This window comes from Eschrichtius robustus, chromosome 9 (genome assembly GCF_028021215.1).
Source record: "Eschrichtius robustus isolate mEscRob2 chromosome 9, mEscRob2.pri, whole genome shotgun sequence".
Taxonomy (NCBI): domain Eukaryota; kingdom Metazoa; phylum Chordata; class Mammalia; order Artiodactyla; family Eschrichtiidae; genus Eschrichtius; species Eschrichtius robustus.
Genome location: NC_090832.1, coordinates 52,403,245 through 52,410,218, shown reverse-complemented (window position 1 = coordinate 52,410,218; position 6,974 = coordinate 52,403,245).

The window sequence follows — 6,974 nt, the reverse complement described above, 5'->3', positions numbered from 1 at the left end:
AATGAAAGGCAGACGTAGAGGACGGACGTGTGGACACATGGGGGGAAGGAGAGGGTGGGATGAATTGGGAGATTGGGATGGACATATATACACTACTATATATAAAACAGATAACTAATGAGAATCTACGGTACAGCACAGGGAACTCTACTCAATGCTCTTGTGGTGACCTAAACGGGAAGGAAATCTAAAACAGAGGGGATATATGTATACATATAATTGATTCAGTTTGTTGTACAGCAGAAACTGACACAACATTGTAAAGCAACTGTACTCCAATAAAAATTAATTAAGAAAAAAAAGTACAACCGGAATCTTATTTTCTTTCGTTCTGGGGGCACCATGTTGAATTCACCATAAGCCAGAGTCTCTAGCATCATTCTTTTGCCAGCAGCCTCGTACTCATCCTAATACCCACAGCTCCCCAGGCTGCTTAGGTCTGTATGTGAGGTGGTTTCAAGCAAGTAGGATGAGCCTTGGCATCTATCTAAAATTCAACCACTCTCGAAGGTGACCTAAGCCCTCCTGCTTCAGGGACCTTCCCTTCTCCACACACTGATCTCTCCCTTCTCTCAACTCCTTCACCACCTATTGCCTGTGCCGCCAGTTTCAGCAGGCACTGATTAAATGATGGTTTATATAGTTTTCTCATTGCAAGCACGTAAGTGATTTCTGTCCATCCCTGGAGGCCCGGGGCCATGCTTCCTTCATTTGTCACTATGCTCTTCACAGCACCTGGTGCAATGTTGCCCCCACAGAGTGCACCTGGCACCTGTGGCAATACCATTCGCCATGGAGTCTGCCATCTCACCGAGGCTCCCGGCCCACAGCTGGTGTCAGAGCTGTGCATTCATATGTTTTAATTTTGGCTAGAAATATATGAACATAATAGAACACTCTGCTGGTCAATGAAAGATTCATACCATAAGAAGAGGGACAGCAACATAATCTGTTGAATGGAGAAAAAGAATTCCCTTAATATACATTTTTCCCCAATTCTGTCACAAAAATTGGGCCCACAGAAGCCAAAACCAACACTCATTTGTACTCACTCCTGGCACTCACTTTTTGTTCTCTGCCACTATTTTCCACTGGAAATAAAAACCAAGACTCCTTAGAGGGAGCTGATTCTGTATCTTGGGGACAGAGAAAGGCCAGAATTAGCTTGGAACATCTTATTATTACCAGACAAGGATGACTTTAAGAATATCAGGGGTGGTGCTAAGAGGACAAAGAAGCAAGTTGTAACAATTTATGAATCAACCATAATAATAACAATGGTAATATAGTGAATTGAAATAATTGTTTGTGAAAGGCTATGAGTTCTTTATGATACTCAGAAGACTAAGCTAAGGTGCCCCAAACTCTATTTGTAATTGTTTTAATACAATAGAAGGGAGAATAGAATAAAATATAACTTATTTATCCACTGATTGCATACTGATATGCCCTTGTCTTTCCATGTCTAAATACACATGGGTGAGTACAAAGAAATTATAAATAAGCCAGCTTATTCTGGAAAAATAGCAACTGACCCAGGAACGAAAAGGACTGGTTAGCCCCAGTTGTGCCACATAATAACCAGGTAGAAAGTGGGTTCAAGAGAACGTTGAAGGCGATGAATCTGTTCAGTGTCTTTAGAGGGGTTCTAATGTGCAGACTTACCCCCTCAGTCCCCAGAGATGAAGCTTCTAGATGTGCAGAGTAAGTGTGTGGAGACTTCAAGGTGCAGGCGCCTCCTTCTCCACAGAACTCCCAGCTCTGCTGCTGGGTAGGCGCAAGGGCTTCCCGCCTCCTTGTAACCGGCTGTCGGCTGAGAGGGTAGATTCTAAAGCCTGTCACATCCATTCCACCCCTGGCTGAACTTACAAAAGCCCCTCCCTCCCTGATTCTGCAACCTTCCCTGCATCAAGAAAGGGTGCAGCAGCCAGGGTGATAGAGAGCCAAAATTCATATATTTAAGGGGAAGGAGGAAAGATACATGAAGGAAGAGGAGAGAATATGAGCCTCGAAGTGGTGAAAACACCCATTCCAATCTGCAGGGTTTGGAAAACGTTAGAACATTTGAAAGCATGAGAGGCAGGCACACCACAGAGGTATGAATTATTCACTGGCTGGGCAGCTGCTCGGCGGTACCCTCAATCAACTATTTTCTGGGTCCTGCCAGTACCCTCAGCTGGCACAGGAAGAAGAGAAAGCTGCTTCTAACTCCAGCACCACCATCTGGCCTAGAGCTGCTCCTCAGAAGGTAAACTTCAGAGGACAAGGGAAAGCAGAGGCCAGACCCCAGAGGCACTGGCTGCCACCTCCTTGTTTCAAGTGTTCATCCCTTTTTTAAAACTCCAGTCCCCCACACTGACAGGCCTCCCCCTTCAGGTGATGTCCTTAGAGAAGACAGCCCTCCGGAGATTCCAAGGGCCAGCTCTGGCCGGCCTCCCTCAGCTCCGCCCCTTATGCTACGCAGCAGTTCTCTACACCAGGGGCCTGGTCCCCAAAGCTGTTTTCCAAGCTTGCCATGACAGCTGGCTGCTGGCTACATTTGCTCAATGGGAAGTGCCGGTCTGAGTTTGGAGGTGGCTGTTGGCATGGGTGAAGCCAGGGCTCTGTCACCCACTGCCTCTGCTTTGCTGGGTCTCCGCCAGGAGCTGCCTCTCTTCTGAGGCTCTAGCTCCCGCTGGGCAGGCCCACGTGGTCCCACACTCTGCTGGGTGGCCTGGCCCTGCCTCCTGCCACACCACCTCGCCCCTCTGCCCCTCTAGCCTACAGTGGCTCACCTCCAGGGACCGTGGCTAATGGTCCAGCCTCCTGTGTTGGCTCTTCCATCACTGTGCCACCATTTCCCTGCATTACACGCCCAGCGCCTTAAATACTAAAGAGGTTTCCTAGTTAGACCCCGACAGACTGACGTGGAAAGGCAGGTCAGTTCATGACGGGGCAGAACTTTGTAAGAAAGCCTCCTTTGGGAATTTCCCATCTTTCCTGCTACCTCAAAGAATGGAGTCTATCTCTCTGTGGCCACACCTGGAGCTCTGCGCACATGCAAACCCATGGGTTGTGAGCAGGAACCTGGAGGAGGGAGGAGATAGAATGCTTTCTGCCATTGCTGTGGTCAGCAGAATCGTGGCTAAGAAAAATAAGAGCAAATGACCTTCAAGGTAAATGATTAAGTTTACATAGTAGCATGGATAGCATGCTATCATATGGTAGGTGAGGAAGATACACATACAAAAATATACACTCACACATATATACACTTATATATGCATAAAATACCTCAGGAAGGGTTTAAAAATGGTGGCATTCATCTCTTGGAGGTTGGCAGTGGGAGGACTGGCATTTTTCTCTGCATACTGTTTTCTACCTTTTGTATTTTGTGTCTATTCTAAAATAAAAATAATGAACAAATAAATGAGCTCATCCACAATCTCTTACTCCAGAGAAGAATGAATGAGTGGCTCTACCATCTGCAGCCATTGATCAGCCAGGGCCATCTACACTAGCATGTACGGGGTGGGATGGGCCAGGTGCTCTGGACCCTGCAAGGACCACAAGTCACAAGCCAATATGTGGGTGCTACACTCATTGGGTGCCATGGTTGTGTGCATTTGTACTGACCAGGACAACTAATAACCCCAATGACTTGACTGACTGGACCAGCAATTGTTCAAAGGGCATTCATAGGCCATAAGGCATAGTATTAGCTGCTAGTGGAAGTGACCCCAGATTTAGGGCGCTAGCCTCTAGTCCCGGCTCTGCTCCTAACAGGCAGAGAGATAAAGACCACTCAAACTCTCCCGGCCCCCGCCCTCTAATCTGTGCAGGTTTTGATCTCTAAACTCCCTGAAGAACAAAGCTGACAGATACCTCCAGTAAGAAGACAACAAGCCCTTGTTCAATCCAGACAGTTTCTCACTTTACATTGAAGCACCAGCGAGAAGAGCACCAACGCCCCCATGTCCCTTGTCCCATAGGACAACACAGAAACAAAAAGGGCCAGATGACTGCACCCTGTTGCTGAGGAGCCCTCATGCTGCAGGAAGCAGTTTTAGAGGCTGCAGCTGCACCCTCAGGGAGAGCCAGGCGAAGGCCTCGCCCAGGAGGCAATGGGAGACTGTCCCACGACGGCCCCTGGGCAGATAGGGAGGTGAGTGGCAAGCGGCCTGCTAGCAGCTCCTCACAGGCCCCCTACACACTCGTGGTCTGGGAGCATCACAGGGGCTCTGCCAAGAATCACATCAACTTGGTTGAGCCTTGCCTGGTGGCCTATGTGGAGACGTGCCAAGTCCCCAGGGTGCCATGGCTGAGCCGGTCCCCATACTCCCCTCCAGCCTTCAAGAAGCTAAGCACCGAGGAGGGGAGAAGAGATATTTGTACACCATATGGCAGGAGGACGGTTCTGAGGCAACTTGTACCCTTAGGATGAGGACCAAAGGGTCCAGGATGCTCAGAGAGAAGAGGTCTGTGGGGCTGAGATTCTTGGGGCCGCAGAACAACCAAGGGAAGTCAGAGCGTGCGGCCTGCTAACCTCTCTCCACCTCACTCTCCGCAGGTCCTTGCAGCCTGGCACTCCCCGAGGGGCCCTGGGCACCCTCCCCTTTGCTACTGAACCAAGAGGACATCCAAACTGAAGGGGGTCCCCTGATGCAGCCCTGGAATTTTGCTCTATTACCTACTCCTAGCTCATTTCAGGCGGCTTTCATGGGCTTGAACATAGTGGTGAAACTGATCTGCTTCCAGGCTGAAGGGTAGAAAGAGAACTCAAGGTGAGTGAGTTGAAGCACAACAAGTCTCCTCAGAAGCCTCTAATGTGGTGCCCTCACTCACAGTTTTTTCTAAGGTCGGAGTCAGAGAAGTGCCGTTACTTGATCTTTGCCCAGCTTTTCAAGAGAGAGATCTATCCTTTCTCCAAAAGCCATCAGCTTCTCCCTGAAATGTGAGGCCTTTCCCCTTGGCTAGATAAAAAGGAATCACTTTCCTCAAGAAGGTGGCTTTCTAGAGACTCCTCCCTCACAGCTCTGCCTGGATAGGATGTTTCCGTTCTACATCCCCCCAGTGTCTGTGACTGACAATTTCTATCACAACACCACAAACATGTCATTCCATTTATTTGTATCCTTGTCTGTGTCTCCTAATATATCTGAGCTCCTTGAAGGAGCACTGTATCTTGATCAACATATCCCATCTAATTTAGCATCTAGTACAACTTAGGGACTTAACAAATATTTATTGAATCAACGATGAGTGAAGGATCACAACCCAGCCCCTCTTCCAGGACTCCCTCCCCTCCCCAGCACTGAGGCAGCAAGATCCAGCCCAGGGCACTTGGCCACCAGCAAGCTCAGAACTCTACCCCACAATAGCCACTCTCCCACAACAAGGCCACCCCAGCAAGACACAGTGCCCCACATGCTCCCAAGATGGGCCTTCACCTACTTCATCTCTATTCATTTTCATGATTCTCTAAGATAAGTATTACTGTCCTTGGGTTTACAGATGCAGAGCTATGGCCCAGAGAGGTCGCATGAGATCACCCATTAGTGGGCAGAACTCAGATTCCACCCCAGGGTCCTCTGCACAAATCCCTACAGCTGCCTCCCAGGGTCAGCCCTGGGTGGCATGCCAGGAGCTGGCAATGGAGCTGGTCAGGGGGACAGGAGGGAAGCCCAACCCTTCAAGACACATCTCCACATCTCTATAGGATGTAAAGAGGTGACACTGACACTAAGGGAAAGCTTAGGTGGTATCAGGCAACCCAATCAACTCACTGGGCATGTGGTGACTGAACAGTCAGGAGCACAGTTATTTGGCCAGTGCCTGTGAAGTAAGGCAGCGTGTGCTGGAAGACGCTGTCTCTGCTGGGAGGTGGAGCCAGTGACCTTCTGTCACTTGGTCTCTGAACTCAGTCCACAGTGTAGGGAAAGGCACTTTTTAGGGCAACTACAACAATTTCTTTTTTTGAAAACCACAATTTCCTGTTTTGTTCTCTATTTATACTTTACATTTAGTTTTGAGAAAGCACTGGTGGTTTGGTGTTTTGGTTGTTTCTAGTTCAGTCTTTATCAACAAAGCAAACTTTCTTTTCAAGACGATGTTTTGTCATATAACCAAACTGTAGACCTAGATTCCTTTAAAATACTTTGCTAAGAAAAATTCTTAAAGCTTTAACAATAAGACAAATCACAACTCTCTAAAGCAATGCCTCAAGGAATGGGAATCCATTCAGCAGTCCTGGGGGTTGTGAATTCCTCAAGGATTTCACGCAGGGATGTTTTGGACAGCATCCTTCTCAACACAAACATTTTCACAAAAATTTTCAGGCACAGAAATGTGAAACTATGCTATCTGCATTATGATACCCTTTGCAAAACATTGAAGTATGCAAGACACTGTTAGTGGTCTGCAATGAGACTTAGCAACTCAATGTTTGCCCTGGAAGAACTCACTGTCTAAGAAAGATACACACCTTGGACTGTCTAAGAAAGATATACACATTGGCTCCACATAGGCAGGATACAGCAGTCAACAAATATGAAAATAACCCAGGAACCAATGCCCTCACCTCTTTGCAAGTCAAGGAGAGATGTACATTAGAGGTGAAAGGCAACAGCACGTGCATGTTTATCTTGAAACTGATTTTGGTCCTCTGTGTCTGGTGGTGGGAAGCTTTGCTTCCCCAATATACAAGGACCGTGTTTCTTTGATCGAGGGGCCAGTAGGAGGAGCTGGTGGTCAGGGTCCAGCGAGCAAGGATCAGGAGAGCCGGTTTTGAACTGAAGTGAGAAGTAATTAGAAAAGCAGTGTGACGCTTGGGCGTCAGTGTCCTGACCTGTCAAACAGAGATACCAGTACTTGCCAGGGTCACATCACCAGGCTGCCTTGAGAATCCGATAAGAAAATGACCACAAGAGCCCATCCTGATCTTATTATTATTAAAGAAATACACCCAAATGCATCCAGAGAATGCCACGCTCCTC